The sequence below is a fragment of the Streptopelia decaocto genome (assembly GCF_964273445.1).
Source record: "Streptopelia decaocto genome assembly, chromosome: 6".
Classification (NCBI taxonomy): domain Eukaryota; kingdom Metazoa; phylum Chordata; class Aves; order Columbiformes; family Columbidae; genus Streptopelia; species Streptopelia decaocto.
The window spans coordinates 66,250,416-66,266,393 of NC_138660.1; the positions used below are offsets into that span (position 1 = coordinate 66,250,416).

Genomic DNA, 15,978 nt, shown 5'->3' on the forward strand with positions numbered 1-15,978 from the left:
GACAACCAGTGACAGGACAAGGGGCAATGGGTGCAAACTGGAACACAGGAGGTTCCACTTAAATATGAGGAGAAACTTGTTGGGGGTGAGGGTGGCAGAGCCTGGCCCAGGCTGCCCAGGGGGGTTGTGGAGTCTCCTTCTGTGCAGACATTCCAACCCGCCTGGACACCTTCCTGTGTAACCTCATCTGGGTGTTCCTGCTCCATGGGGGGATTGCACTGGGTGAGCTTTCCAGGGCCCTTCCAGTCCCTGACACTCTGGGATTCCCCCTCACAGCCGAGCCCACTGGACCGCACCAGCTCTGCCCTGTGGCCCAAAAGGCGAGAGGTCGCCAGGGCCCGGCGCTTTCCCGCCGCAGCCCCGGGCCGGCCGCGCGCTCCCGCCGCTCCCCTCAGCCCGCGGGGAAGCGCCCCCGCCCCGCAGGGCCCGGCAGCACCGCCCGGGGGCGGGCACGGCGGTGTCCGAGCCGCCCGCTCCCCGCCCCGGCCCCACCTCCGCCGGCCAGCGGCCCCGCCCGCCTCCCGCCGCGCCAGGGGCGCAGCCACCGCCGTCCCGGACCGGCCGCCGCCTCTCGCCGAGCCCCAGCCGCCCCGGAGCGCCGGCGCGAGGGTGAGTTCCCCGTGAGGGGCGGGCGGCGCGGGCCGCCATCGCCTCCCCTCAGGCGGGCGGCGGGAAGGGCGCGCGGGCGGGCGGTCCCGCTCGGCCCGGCTGGTGCCGAGCCGGCCTTGGGACGGGCGGGCGGTGCCGGTACCGGTACCGGTTCGGGGAGACCGAGCAGTGACATCTGCGGGAAGGCGGCTGTGAGAAGCGCCGAGTGTTCAGAGCCAGCGTACAGACTGTGTTTTATAGGTACGTTGTAAAAGTGCAGTTATTGCAACACTGCTCTTGATTGTATAGCTCTTCCTTTTTCACAGGTATGTCAGCAAACCTTTCACTCTTTTTTTTTTTTAAAAAAAAAGCGTGTTAGGCTTAGCTGTAGAAAATAATAAAACGTTAAAATACGTATGTAATGAAGCAAATGCAAGTGGGTAAATTAAAAAAGTAAGTAAAAAATAAGAGGTGCACAGTGTGGCGGGTGCTGGGCCGGCTGGGAGCTGCAGCCCCTCACAACCCTCATGGGCTTCTCGTCCGTATTTCCTACACCTGAATGTATATTCTTGTGCTGAATTAGGCTGGAGAGTCCTTGGAACGGTAACTGGCGGCGCTGGTGTGGTACAGAGGGCGCCGGGGCTTGGTTCTGTGCGAGGCCCATGGGTGCCTTGGTTGTACGGATCATAAAAACCGTCCCAGGGCTGGCGGGTGAACGCGGTTTGCACAGATGATAGAGCTGGTTTGCACAGATAGAGCTGGTTTGCACAGATAGAGCTGGTTTGCACAGATAGAGCTGGTTCGCACGACTCAGCTGGCTGGTTCCTACGGGCGATCTCAGGGAAGCAGGTTCCTGTGATTTCCCGGCCGTCAGAGCCGCGGATGCAGAGACAGAGCAGCGCAGGAGCCGTGTGCTGTAACCTCTGCCATGGATACAGCCCTGGCAATGCCAGATGCTCAGATAATGACTCAAGTTTCCCTCCCTCCATGAACGTGTTTTTGTTTAAGATAATAAAATATTAAACGCTGTGATCGCACTTTCTCGGGTTGGTTTTTAACCTCTAGGTTTAGTTTTCAAGCTTCCTCTGTAACTATGAACCTCGTCGTTCTGCCCCTCCTTGGATGGGTTTTGAAGAAACAGATACAAAATTAAAGGTTTACAGTGAGAAAGTCCTGCCTTGCGCTTGAGAACTCGCACACCAGGAGACACCAGACACACCAGGAGAAAGAGAATTCAAAGCTGAAAGAGTCCATCCTTGTTTTGATGCATCTGCCTCGTGTTGCCGGTGCCCAGCTGAGCACGGCCAGGCCAGGTCCCAGCAGAACAGACCGCAGGTGAATTCCAGAGGGAATTGTATTAATAGATGGATGTTTCATAGCATGGATGAAGGGAGTTGTCCTGTTTGGTACAGCGGGCACGGCTGGGTGATTCATCAATCTTTGCAGGGTAATACTTTTGCTTTTCTAGTCAATCCACAATTAACTTAGTTACCGGTGCTGCTGATGAGCGTCTTTCCCCCTTCTCATCATGCGTTGCTTGCTCTAAGTCAATTAGCATTTCCCAGCGTGATAATTGCAGCGTTCTCTTAGCAGCCGGTCGTGTCCTCTCAGTGACATCCCTTCCAGAGTGGATAATCTTCGGGCATTTTGCCTCAAACTGGGTTTGCCAGGGCCATGTCTGCAGCGCTCAATATCTGGGGTTCTAGCAGCGGGAACTGTCAGGAGTCTGGTAAATCACAGAATCCCAGAATGTCAGGGGTTGAAGGGCCCTGGAAAGCTCATCCAGTGCAATCCCCCCCTGGAGCAGGAACACCCAGCTGAGGTTACACAGGAAGGTGTCCAGGCGGGTTGGAATGTCTGCACAGAAGGAGACTCCACAACCTCCCTGGGCAGCCTGGGCCAGGCTCTGCCACCCTCACCTGAAACAAGTTTCTTCTCATATTTCAGTGGAACCTCCTGTGTTCCAGTTTGTACCCATTACCCCTTGTCCTGTCACTGGTTGTCACCAGAAGAGCCTGGCTCCATCCTCCTGACACTCCCCCTTTCCATATTGATCCCCAGGAATGAGTCCCCCCTCAGTCTCCTCTTGTCCAGCTCCAGAGCCCCAGCTCCCTCAGCCTTTCCTCACACGGGAGATGCTCCACTCCCTGCAGCATCTTGGTGGCTGCGCTGGACTCTCTCCAGCAGTTCCCTGTCCTGCTGGAACTGAGGGGCCACAACTGGACACAATATTCCAGGTGTGGTCTCCCCAGGCAGAGCAGAGGGGCAGGAGAACCTCTCTGACCTACTGACCACCCCCTTCTAACCCACCCCAGGTACCATTGGCTTCCTGGCCACAAGGGCCCAGTGCTGGCTCATGGTCACCCTGCTGTCCCCAGGACCCCCAGGTCCCTTTCCCCTACACTGCTCTCTAATAGGTCATTCCCCAACTTACACTGGAATGTGGGGTCCAGTTCTGACCTGCGGTCAGCTCCTGTAGGATGGATCCTGTGTGTTGATCCACGGAACGCTTGTGATGAAGCCCGTCCCCTGGCTGGCAGCAGGCGCTGGATGCCTTCTCTGGCAGGAGGAGAAGCGGGCGAGCGTAGCCAAGGTGCGGGTAGATATGCCCTTGTTGCGGGGGAGGCGTGCGGCTGGCAGGCACGAGCTGCTGCAGGGGAAGGCAGCTGTTCTGCAAGAACGAGCACCTTTCCCTGCACCCTTGGGATCTCCTTAGAACAGACACCTGTACCTTGCGAACTCAGGGGTTGATTGATGCCACGCGTTCGGTTTATCGCAATCTGTTCGCGCTGTGTTTTCCATTTGCCCAAGCTTCAGCTGTGGGAGTAGAGATAAGGGAGTGTTTCCTTTTTATGCTGCTTATGCAAGTTGTGTCGATGATGTAGGAGAGCCCTGTCCAAAGTCAGGAGTTGGAAATTCAGGTTACCAACCAGCAGAAGTCAGTGCAGGCAGCGGGTGAGGAACTGGGCAGCAAAGGAGAGAGAAAAAGTACGGCAACACTTTACACACACTCAGGGTCTCTCAAGGAGGGCAAGGTAGGTAAGGTTTGGAGAATTTTCCAGGGCTGTCTGTCATTTCTCAGTCCAAATCGGTTCTAAGCTGCACCAAAAAAAACCCCGCACCTCCTTTACCAGTTCAAGGTTTCCTTAGAATGAAAGTCCTCCATCTTAAAACAATTTTTGCTGCATGAATTCTGATACTTCAGAAAATTCCCCTTCTTTTTAAGTCTAAATTCCTCAATAATTCCTTTCTTCACATCCGGTAGCTGGATTTTGTAGATTCAAAAGGAAGGAATGCTTCGGTTATTCGTGTGCGTGACTCAGAGGGATGAGAGGCGCCTGTCTATCAGTTCACGAGGGTGAAGGGGTACGTACAATGGTGCCCCGCCAATAAACCTCAGAAGGACTTTCAGATTGCGGCTTTCCTTAAGCTTTGAGTTGTATTGTACGGTGCGTGTGTTGTTGGCAGCTATTTCTCCATAAATTGCTGTGAGAATCTTCAAATAAGAGGCTTCATCTTCTAGACTTTTCATGTGCTTGCAGCAGACATCTGCTCACCGGGCTGGTTATTCCCTGAGCCAGATTGAAGCGAAGGCTCAGAACAACACGTGCAAACGGTTGTTTTCCTGAACGCTCGGAACCCGGCACCGTGAGAAGCCGGAGCAGGCGGCAGGAGCCGCGATCCGTTTTGGCGTTGGAACGGCACCGCTCTGCCCGCGCCAACCGCGCCGCGCTGGCGTTTCCCACCCGCAGCTCGGGGCTTTGTGATGTACCCGGCTTGAACTCCGGCTTTGGCGGGGAACCAAATCGGGGTAAATTGGCGTTCACCCGGTGGGGTTTGTGTAGGTTGTGCTTTGATATTTAAACCTAAACTGTTGTGTGAAACCTGCTTGGAGCAAACTTAAAAAAACCCATTGTTAATATCACTTTCCAGGTATAGAAATGGGGCAGGAAAGGATTAGAGTATAAGTCTCTTTCTTAAAAGATCTAGGCTTTAGCTATCTCCTAACTTGCTGAAGGGTTCTAGACAAGTCGTTTATCTTCTTTTTACTTATTCCTTGTCTCATTAATGGGAGTAATGATGACTTTTCTATTTCCATGAATTGCTGTGAAGATGGATCAGTTTGTAAAGAACTCTCAGCGCACACAGCACTGCAATGACAGCATTATTAGGGGCACCAGTTTCACCCCAAGAAGTACAAGCACACTGAGCTTCCCCACGTTTCAGTGTCACCGTGTGCTGCAGTACATATGGAATGTGGCATTCTCTCCTGTTCATGGTGCTGGTAGGTCAAGGCGGGGGGTGGGAAAGTCTGCGGTGAAGGTTTCCATTGGAAAGTTTCTGTGAAGCATGTCTAGTTATTTTCTGTATTGGGTAGTCCAGCTTTAAACTAAATTATCAGAGCATTTAAAAAAAAATAAATCTGGACTCTATTTCCTTTTCTGTTTTGTTTTTTTTTTTCTCACAGTCCATAAAACAGTTCAATAACAAATCCCATCTGTCAAAAGTATGGTGAGAAAAAATGGCTTATTTGAAACGCTGAGATTAAAAAAAAACCCACAACATTGTAGGGTAGCAGTGCCGTTTATTAACTGAGTTACATAAAGTCCCTGTGCTGTGGTCTGGGACCTCTGTAGCAGGCACACAAGTTATTTTGAAGTTTGTATTATACATGTGACACGTTCGCAGCTGTTTGGGCCCATCCTGTCCTTAGTGCTCTCGCTGGACAGCTGTGGACTCTCTGGTTTAATGGCCGGGCTGTAAATGTTCCCTACACCCTGGCGGAATAAATGTGCTGGGTTGGCCAGGACCTGTTAATTATGTGTTTAAGGTGACCCAGCTCGTTTGAACCGTAATGACAGATCAACCAGATCATCATCTCTGAGGTGACCATGAGCTGGGGAGTACACGCTGTTCAGCAAAATGAGAGGAGATGCTTGCAGTGAGTAGGTGAAAAATCAGATGTATAAATAGATTGAACTTACTGCTTAATCAAATTTTTGAAATATAGTTGTTTTCATGCTCTTAATTTGTTTTGCTCATAAATTAGTGTGTCTGTAAGAACTGTTTTCTTTCCTTTGTCAGTCAAAGTGTCCTTGTTGTGTCTCTAAAAAGAAATGTGTCTACCTTCCCAGTAGCCTAAAAAGATTACACCGTGATTTCCAAATGATAGAGAAGCTAAGACTGAAATCCTTAGGCCTATTTGGGTTAAATCGGTTGAAAACTAACACCAGTTGTAGGGGTGATACTTGATTTATATCTGTATATTTGCTGTAGGTTTAAATGCAAGATATTGTCATTTCTGCCTATTATATAGGTGGCAATATAACAAGCAAAAATACCCTCATAAAACAGTGGTCTGTAGATCCTTGGTATAATAAATAACAATTATTATTATTATTAATAATAATAATAATAATAATAATAATAATAATAATAATAATAATAAAAGAAATCCCCTTATTTGTATCTGAAATACGTTGCGTTTCAGAGTGTGAACGACCAGGCTGCCGTCCTAGGCTGGCTCAGCACCCCAGCTCTGCAAAGCTGCGACGAATAACTAACGCTTCAGGGCAGACTAATATCCTCTATTACGTGCCTGTCCAATTGGGCAACGTCAGAAACACAAAGATGGGCGTAAGATTATCTCCCTGACCCCTGGAGATCGTGCCCTGGAGTGCGGTGATTACCCTTCTCGGAGTCTAAACATGCAGAAGTGCCGATGGTAGCGGTTAGAGTCATCTAATCCCTTTTTCTGAAAAATGCCGCCCCGGCTTTGTCTCGATGTGAATAAACCTGTTGCGGCAAATTGCGCTAATTCAGAGCTCAGCTTAATGCGCCGAAATTGAGCTAAAAGCTTATGGAAGAGAGAGAAATACGGGCAGACGTCGCTTGTATCGCTAACTTGGTGTTATCCTCGCAGTGCTTAAAACCTTCGTTACAGGTAGGTTTTGCCTTAGACTTAATTTAAGGCCAGATACGAAGAGTTTTGATGCTTTCATAGGGAGTAGTGGTTAGATGTGATCTTAACGCGTTGCTGCTCCTTCTTTCAAATGGTAACTGAAATTGTTCCCCAGATCCAACCTCAACCTCCCCTGGCGCAACTTGAGGCCGTTTCCTCCAGTCCTGGCGCTTGTTCCTTGGGAGCAGAAAACAACACCCTCCATGTACCCAACACTGTTCTCTGGGGTCACTTCCCTTGAAGTTCGTTGTCTCCATCTATTGTACCAGGCCTAAGTCATGTAACATCTTCCTCAGACTTCATCATTACAGTTGTTTCTGTAGTTTCCAGGTCTCTGTGGCTCAGGACTATGGAGAATCATCTTCTAATTGGCGTTTCATCCAAGGAGCATTATTAGATGTCATCCAGGGTAATGTGGTTGCTCCATAATCTGAGCCTGCTCCAAGGGCAGGTCCTGCATTCAGCCTTTAAAACTAAGCCTACAAGTCAAACATTAAAAAAAAAAAAGATTACAGTGTTTTTTCCCTCTTTAAGACTCAGAGAACAGACTAGTTTCCAGACACCAGCACACTGGGGTTATAGAGTAAATGGTGATTTTTATTTTATGTGGTACACCTGAAGACAGGACCCTTTCTTGGTCTCTTTTTGGTACGTGTCAATTTAACATTCCACTTGGGGGGTCCAAGTTCAAGGTAATGGCGTCTCATGTGCCTCACATGTTTTGTACAATCAGAGGATGCTTATGTAGGATATAGAAATTGTTTTCAAGTATAGATAATGAAGCAGCAGCACAGATTCTATAGATGTGAAGAAAGCGGTTTGTCCGAACAAGCTGGAGCAGCTGTTCCTGTGCTGTATCAGTTATTGAAACACCGTCTGGTTGTAAGGCCCGGGGAATCGCCCTGTGCAAAGCTCATTCTGGATCCTAATTTCACCCTTGGGCTGCGTCCTGTTCCTCTTCATTATTGTATCGATTCTCTATGCTTCAGTAATTACTCTTCATATCAATTTATTTTGGTTTAAAAAAACCCGAGGGCTTTATTGCTTTAACATGTGTGCATTATCACCAAAACACATATCAAACTAATTATAATGTTATGCATTGAGGTATGTATTGTAGTTTTACAGGTGTTACTGTTAAATTGTAGAACAGGATTTACAAATTCTCACTCATTAGATCAAAACCGAAAAGGATAATTAAGTGTTAGGCTTTAAGAAGGTATCACTGCTGGGTTCAGGGGGGCTTGCTTACCTCTTTCTTGATAATATAATATATCCCACCTGCTCTGTTGATTCAGGACAGTTCTTTCACAAGCTGCTTTGTTGAAATGACCAGAGATTCAAAATAACCCTATTCAGAAACAAAATTCCCATCTTACCCTCCCAGTAATGAATCTGGCACTTGGAGAGAGCACCAGATTTATGAGACTACAGCTAAAAAGAATTTGCACTACTGCAAATGAAGTCTAGTGTGGAAAAACTTAAAATAAGTGTTTAAAATATTAATGAGGTATGGCTAATCTGCACAGACTTGAAAATGTCTCTTCTTCTGTGAAGCAACAAAATGAAGTTAATAATTACAGTATAATTAGACAAGGAGAACGATGTGTCAAGCGGGGCAGGATTTCTGGTTCACTGGCTGTAGGAAATGGGGGATTGGGTGTGCAGGACTGAATTGTGTGTCGGGCTGACAGCGTCGTGTGAACTTCACACTGTAATACAGGTGCTATAAGATACTTGGAACACTAAGGTTTTGTTTGAACCAGCCTGCTAATTTAACTAAAATGCACATGGCTTTTATTTTTTTCTTTCAGAGGTTATCACTGCCTACATCAAGTGCCTCCAGGCACCAATTCTGTGCTAAATCAAACTGGAATTCAGGGCATCTGCTCTTCAGGCACACAACCGTTCTCTAGTTTTCCTCCCTTGATAATGCGAATAAGCATGTTTTTGAAAGTACTGGGTATCGGGGCTTTCAGCTGGTAACGCTTCATGAGACCGCTGTGCTACCTTAATCTCTGGATATGTAGTGTGTGTACTCAAAACTGCATCCTCTTGATAAGGACTTGGCATTATAGGGTGTTTAACGTGAAACATGATGGAGTGCAATAATATTAATAAATGGAATATCTGTTTAAATATGGATATTTCAGTTGTGTTGGCCCAGCTATCTTCCTCATGTCCAAGCTAATGAGTTACAGTTATGTTACATGGTCCTTTTAGTTCTGTCACGGTTTGCACAACGGCTTATTCAATTATAAGAAGGTGCAAGTACTGGGTTCTGAGGAACTAAGCAGATAATATTTTCAAAATAAAGAAGATATCCGTTGATATTATTTATGGATTTGTCTTGCAGAGAATGAAAATACAACTGGTTTGTGTTCAGCTGGCAGCTGCCATCCCCAGTGGTGCCATTACACCTGAACTGGAAACTTCTGCAGCTACAAATAGGAGCTGCAGGAAGAGACACCTGCTCGGGGTCGCCGGGGATTCACCGGGTGTCACCTGCACATTGGTGGCTCTTGGGTGTCCCAGGGCAGCGGTGTCAATGTCACGACGCTCGCGATTGCTGAGGGCTGTCTGTTGAGAAGAAAAAGATACATATTGGTCCATATTCTGGGCTAATGCAGCTTGAATTTATCATTCTATTAGCTGGTGAGATTTTGTGCTTCTCCGAGTAATAATTTTGATTAGACTTGCACATCTTGGCTAGGGTGTGAATACTGAAGATAAATGATCATTGTTGTGGTGGTTTTAGTTTGTTTTTATTTCAAGTCTGTGTGCGTGTATTTCATATCTAAGATTTATATATTGCACCCACTTGCCAGGATTCAGAATCTCAGGTCCCTCGGAGCGGTTCCTCAGCTATTCTGACGGCCCGGCGAGAATGCTGAAGTTGATTTTATTCCCTTTCCTGACCAACATTGACTTTAGCAGCACCCTAGTGATTTGACAAACGGATGGATGTCTGATGGGTCAGGATTGTTTGCTGTACTTCAAAGCCACATTTCAGAGGTATAGAAAAATATTTCACTAGGAATTAACAAGAGAGGAAGAAAAGGCCTTTGCTGACATACTTTATTGCCGCAGGACTTAATTTTCCCTGTTAGTGAGCCCACCACCTAGTAGGGCAAACTTTAAAAAAAGAATAGTTATTTGCTGTGGATTTTTGATAGAGAGCAGTTTCTTACCTTTTGTTACTTATGCCAAAAGATACACAGTGTAACAGAAGTCACATCAAATATTTTAATGCATTGCATTGCATTTTTTCTGTGCTGCGTCACATACGCAATGTCCTTCTACATCAGAATTTGGTTTTGTAGAGTGCGTTGCCCAGGGAGGTTGTGGGCTCTCCCTCCTTAGAAATATTCACAAATTGTCTGGACAAGCAGCTGTAGGTGCCCCCCTCGCACAGAGGAGTTGGAAAAATGCCCCGTGCCACCTCCAGAAGTGCTGTGGTTCGGTGATCAGGTCGCTGCCTTTGAGTTGTTGGAAGGAACAGTTTATTTGCCGACACTCCTACAGGAGTTTGCTCATGGGGGTTCGCACTGGCATTGGCTGGGCTTGAGTTAATTTTCTTCATAGCAGCCCATATGTTTGCTCTGTTTTATATTTGGGATTAAAACATTGTTGATAACACCCCCATGTTTTGGCAATTGCTCAGGGTCTCTGGTTCTCCCTTTTTCCCCCGGCAAGCACACTGCGGTGAACAGGAGGCCGTGGGGACCTGAGCTGATCAAAGGCATTTTCCATACCTTATAGTGTCGTGTTCCGCAATAAAAACCAGCGTGTAGACTTTCCCAGACAGCTATAGCTCAAGGAGTGGCCGGGCATTGGTCTGCTGGTGGGACGGGTGAGCAATTCCCTCTCCACCGCTTATTGAACTGCCTTTATCTCCGGACACAATGTTTTTCTCACGTTTTCTTCCCCATTTCTCTCTCCCATCCCACTGAGGCGGGAGAGAACAAGCCTCAGCTGGTCAGTGTTTGATTGCTGTCTGGGGTCAATTAACCACAGGGTTAAAGGACAAAGAGGATGGAACTGAGAGAGAGACTACAGACCCCAAACCTCACGTTACTATAGGTACCTAATGGCAGTTCATAAATCAAAATACCATGTTATTAATTGCGTAAGGCAGGCAAAACTTTGTGCAAGAGCTTTGGACCATCCTACCCAGCTTGTCCAATCTTACCCACTTTGGACTTGGCTTGGCACTGGTGTGACTCACCTGGGAACAGAAAAGCGAGCGAGGGTAACCGTCTTTCCCAATTTTGGTGAAACCATGACTAACCTACAGCGTTTCATCTCGTCCCGTTCAGAAAGGGAGTGGCTTTTGGGGCTGTTTCACTTTTCTCTTGCATTTGCTATAAATCAGTTTTTAAAAGTGACTGGTGCTTTCTGGGCTGTTAGACATACAGTAATAGTTGATAACCTGAAGCTCTGGCAGGTTTTGTATTCTAGCTGCGCTTAGATTTTTCAAACCGCTGGCTTCCATCCCATCCTTGCAAAATAAGACTTTAAAAGCCTTTAGTGACTGCAGCTGTAGGGTGGAACTCTGCCTCCCGACAAGCTGAATGACAAAACTGCCCTTGGCTTGAAAAAGGCTGTGTTTTCACTTCTTTTAGAGACTGCAAAGGCAAACAGCAACTCTTCTGGTGCCTTGATTCCATACAAAATTCTTGAAGAGCTACAGTATGGGTCAGGATTTTAAACAGATGTCAGCTGCTGCAGCCAGATCTTTTGAAAAATCAATACAGAAATATAACGATAGTAGGTACAGGGCATCAAAAAGTAACAGGGCCACTTTTAGTTGTTTTTTAGGGGTGGTTCTGTTTTGAAAAAACAGTCCTGCAGTGTCCAAACACCGGAAAATGTCATTGGACACATGAATTTATTTATGAACTGTCTTTGTATCCCGCTGTCATGCTAGAGTAAGTACAATTAGAGACAGATCCGGCGATTTTGGGGGCTGAGCGCACGCATTGTGTACAATCTCCATAGCCGGAGAGATGCACGTAGGATAATTTTAGGCAGTGCAGAAAGAGAAGGAAATGTTTCCTTTCTTTGCTTTGGGCAGCCTTGCGTCATTTCTGGGGACAGCTCTGACTTTGAACATTCAGAAATGAGGGAGCAAAAATGGTTTTAGGGTTGACTTCAAGGCCTGGGGGTCTTGGGAAGGATGCGCTCTGGGTCCGGTTGAGTTGGTATAGGGGAATATCTTATATAAACCATGAACCTGGGCAGTCAGTGCCTGTGTAATCATTCAGACTCATGGACAACCATGAGAACGTGGTGGTTCCTCTGGCTGGTGGCCAGAGGAGACTACAAAGCCGTGTTCGAAGTACAAATCCAGGATATTGTCGGCTTTCTCTGGATGTGTGCTCAAGAAAATTAATGGTGCTGAAAGACTTGTACTGACATAGTATTTCAAAATGGCTTTTAAAAAAATTTTATTATGTTAATATCCTCCCTGAGTATGTTTAATTGTGGAGTTCAATGTACAGTTGAAGACTTTTTGTCTTGTTAAGCCTCTAGTTATTTCTAGGGTTTGGAGGTTTTAAAAACATATTTCCATCTTTTTTAATGTTGCCAAGAATGCAGCATTGTTTCTGTGATGATGAGAGAGTCCAGTTTGTATCATGTCTCGCGGAGGGTTTCATTCATTCTCTATGGATATATGAGTGTTTTTTCCCTGGTAATACCCAGCTGGGTGGAAGGTATAGACTTATTAAAAATGTGAGTCTGGGGCTCTGTGAGTCGTCAGTGCAGTTTGACCACCATAGTGAAGTAATTCTGTGGTTGGCTGTTTTAAGAAGAATGTGCGATTGCAAAAGAAATCACTGTTTGTATACTCAGTTGCCAAAGTAAAGGGAACAGAAGCCGCTCGGCGTTGCCAGCATGCCCTGTTCACCAGTTAAACCCCTGTTTGCAGCCCTGCCTGTGGTTAACCACCACCCGATAACATCATGGGCTGCCTTACTGGGAGTGCTAACACCTAACGGATCCACGATATGATTCACATTTAAATCACTTTTCTATGTGCTTCATTCTTTTTTTCTGCTGGCTTTGGCTTTGGGAGGTTTTCTGTGCTGTGAGGAATGTTACTGGTTTATTAAGTGGCTGTTTCTCTGAATAATGCACTGAAGCCTTTTGCAACACCGCACTGCTCTGTTTTCCTGCAGTGCTTCCATAGAGGCTTCAGTGGTTAAAGCGGCTCTGATAATCTGCTAAATCACATGCCTGGACATATACAAGATACGAAACTTGAAACTTGGCAGTATACACAATACGCACTTTTAAGTCAACATAGCTAAAAGCAGCCACAGTGCATCTCTTTGACTGTTGTTCCTGTCTCTTAGTTATCACACAAAGGAAAAGAGAATTTATATCAAGTACTGCCTTAATCTGGGCTTTGTCCCAGCTATTAGTGTAATTTTTCTTCAATTTTCACCGAAGTTTATCAGGTAAAAGTGATATTTGAGCTGGAGCGCTCAGGGTATGCCACCGGGGTCATCATGTTTTAGTACAAGTTATTTTACCAGGAAAATCACTGTGTCTATATGTATGTGTCTATATATTAAAGTGTAAAATTTGTATAGAAATCTAGAGAGAGAATATATAGAGGATATATATGTATAACATCTGTTAAGAAATGCGTGACTGGCAGTCGGTCAGAACAGCGAGGCAGGTGAGCGGCTTGTCCTGCTGCACAATTGTTATGCAGATCAAATCTGAAAAATAATCATCTTTGCAGCTATTTCGCTTGGTAATCTTTAGTGGAGTGTAGTTCCTTTGTATTGCCATTTGAAACTGGGCATTTAAATAAAGGATTTCACTATGAGCACCTTGAGCATTTGATTATTCCCCAAAACAGCGGCAGTAATAGCAATTGTGTGGATTGTGGGACGTGTCTTTCATTTTCCTCTGCCTTCTTGGTTATAGTGCTTCTTGCACTTTGCCACGCCAGATACTTTGATTAGGGCTGTGTATAAGATTTACATTCCTTGGTCAGCCTCAGCAGGGCTGATCCTTTGCCCAAAGTCAACCGTATGTGTTCCATGCTGTGCCTCCTGGCCCTGTACGTATCATTAATAGTGTTATTGATCAGCGATTTTAATGTCAGTGCTGTGGTGGAGTCAGATGTAGGTATCGGTGAAGGACGAGGGGATATTTTGCATACAGGGATTATGGAACAGCTCCCAGTCCGACTGGGAAAAAAAGTAGCGTGTGATGGGTATAATTGTCTTTATTTTTAAAGGTATCCACTGGAATCTGACCCATTGGAAATAAGATGCTTACAGATGTGGAGAATTCACATGCTTGTAGCTGCTGCTTTGCTAGGAGGAGGACACATAGGTCTGCTGGCACTTGGATAGAGCCTGGTTTAAACTTTCTTTCTTTATTAATATGAGATAAAGCCATCCAATCTTTATTGCAGATAACACAGCTGTTAGTGAGCCTGGATTTTCTAGAATACCATTTCCTTGGTGGCTGCTGTCTCTTCATCTTTTCCATTTCATGCTTTGTCTCCATAACGGACTTGGCGCTGAAGTGCCCGTGCTGACGGTCTTTGTGATGCTCTACGGGACGCGGCTCTGCTGGGATCAGGACTGATGGAGACGTCGGGCTGGTTCCCACAGGCACCCTGGGAATGGGAGCGGGTGACGGGAGCAGCGCAGCGCAGGTTGGAGGCTCAGATTGCCTCCTGCCATGGCAGCTCATCAAAGGGCTGCGGAAATCTATAAAACGAGCTGTAAAATTGCTTTCAAAGTCTCAGGTTTACTCATTTTACTACTGCAGGAAGATGCCTCTAATGTACACACACGTAAAACACATTGGTTTATATTGTGAATGTAGTACGTGTGCTTTGAAGAAGTAGTTAAGGGGAAATCCCTTCAGAACTGTTATAATAACTGTGCTCCTAGAAATGGGTTGTTTTCTTCTGGGAGAACCTTAAACTGTGTTTATTCAGGTTTCTTTAAATGAATTGTTTCCTTTCTGTATGAGGGATGCAGTAGTTAATCAACTTCTAAGTCTATTTAGAAGAGGGTTAATTGTTAATCACTATCACCAATGCTCAGAAGTGTCTGAATTAATTTGGTGAAATGCATTTTCCCTGAAGCAGCAAGGGCTGCATGTTTTCCACAGGCTGCTATAGCACACCTTGATTATATAGCTTTGACGTGTTGCCGAATCCATTAAAACTCTGATATGAGTTTCAAAAATAGCCCTTAAAATGGTATTGAAATAAGGAAATGCTGCATGGAACCCTCACGTCAGTGTTCTCTGTGCCTTGTGCATAGAAGGGAATTCACAGCAGCTGTGAAAAGCCCGCGCTCCACCTGTGGGAAGGTGCCTCAAGGTATGCAGAAAAGCAAGGGAAATACAGGTTTTTAAACCATGACTGTCTTGGAAATAAGGAGCCTTATTCTGGTTTACCAGAGGCGCTTATCTTCACTGAAAATTCAGATGTTTTATGTGCCGAAGTCAATGGATAAAGAGCTGATAACTGAGACAAAGGCTGGAACTCGGATCTTCCTGCTCCCAGGTGCTGGTCTGTCCTGGGTGTGCTCAGTCCTGTCTGCAGGATGGACCTGGGCTGCTCCTGATGTCTCTGTTAAGTTTAACGGGGTTTTACAGGCCAAAGCAGACCATGAAACAAAGAATACGATTCAAACAGAACAGGAATTGGTTACTTGTGAGAGGAACCTGAAGGACAAACCTGGAGATAAAGCTTGAATAAGGCACACATAGTAACAAACCATGAAATTTGGCAAGGACCAGTGGTATATTGTGAACTTAGGTGAACTATGCTCATTTTAATACAAAACCACACCTCCTCGTCAAAGGCCACCCCCCCTATAGGGGAAGACCCCTACTCACTGTGCATGCACAGAAGATTTTATGGTTGCTGCATCTTTAGAACAAAGCTGAGAAAAGTTTAGACCGATAAGCTTTGAGTAGGCATAAAGAAGACATTAGGAGAGGTTAAAAGCTGAAATATATAAATATGTATCTCAGCCTGCTTCTGGGCTGCTAGCTTTGTGAATGACCGCCTAGCGCCCTTTTCTGTGCAGAACGGCAAACAAAGCAGATATTACACCCTGGCCCTGTGTGTGAGTTGGTGTCTGGACGCTGGGTAATGATCCTTTTGGGACAAGGTTCACCCCAAGGTGTATCTGTTTACCCAAGAGAGATCAAGAGCATCATGCTATAGATGAACTGCTGGGATGTGGATCAGAATCGCTTCTTGGAGAAACATGGTCTGAATCCTTGCAAGAATTAACCCAGATCTCCCACATCTGAGGCAAGTGCGCGACTTAACTCCTGTCGAACGGAGCTACGGAGTGGGGCAAAGCAGCCCGACCTCCAGCTACTTCACTCATTAATCTTCATCCCCACGAGTGAAGGAATCTGGTGGGAGTGCC

At 46.2% G+C, this 15,978-nt stretch overlaps 1 protein-coding gene across 3 annotated transcripts in view; it reads left to right on the plus strand.

Moving 5' to 3' along the window:
- The first annotated feature begins 517 nt into the window (after positions 1 to 517).
- The window catches only part of LYPD6B (LY6/PLAUR domain containing 6B), a 47,674-nt gene continuing 32,213 nt past the window's right edge, over positions 518 to 15,978 (plus strand). Inside the window, exon 1 of one of the 3 annotated variants that reach the window (XM_082055918.1) lies at positions 518 to 609. The gene's annotated coding sequence lies outside the window, so the exon portion shown is untranslated. Of the gene's footprint in view, positions 610 to 746; positions 850 to 15,978 lie in introns of those variants that run through there. The other 2 variants (XR_014184354.1, XM_082055917.1) reach the window with 2 other exon arrangements.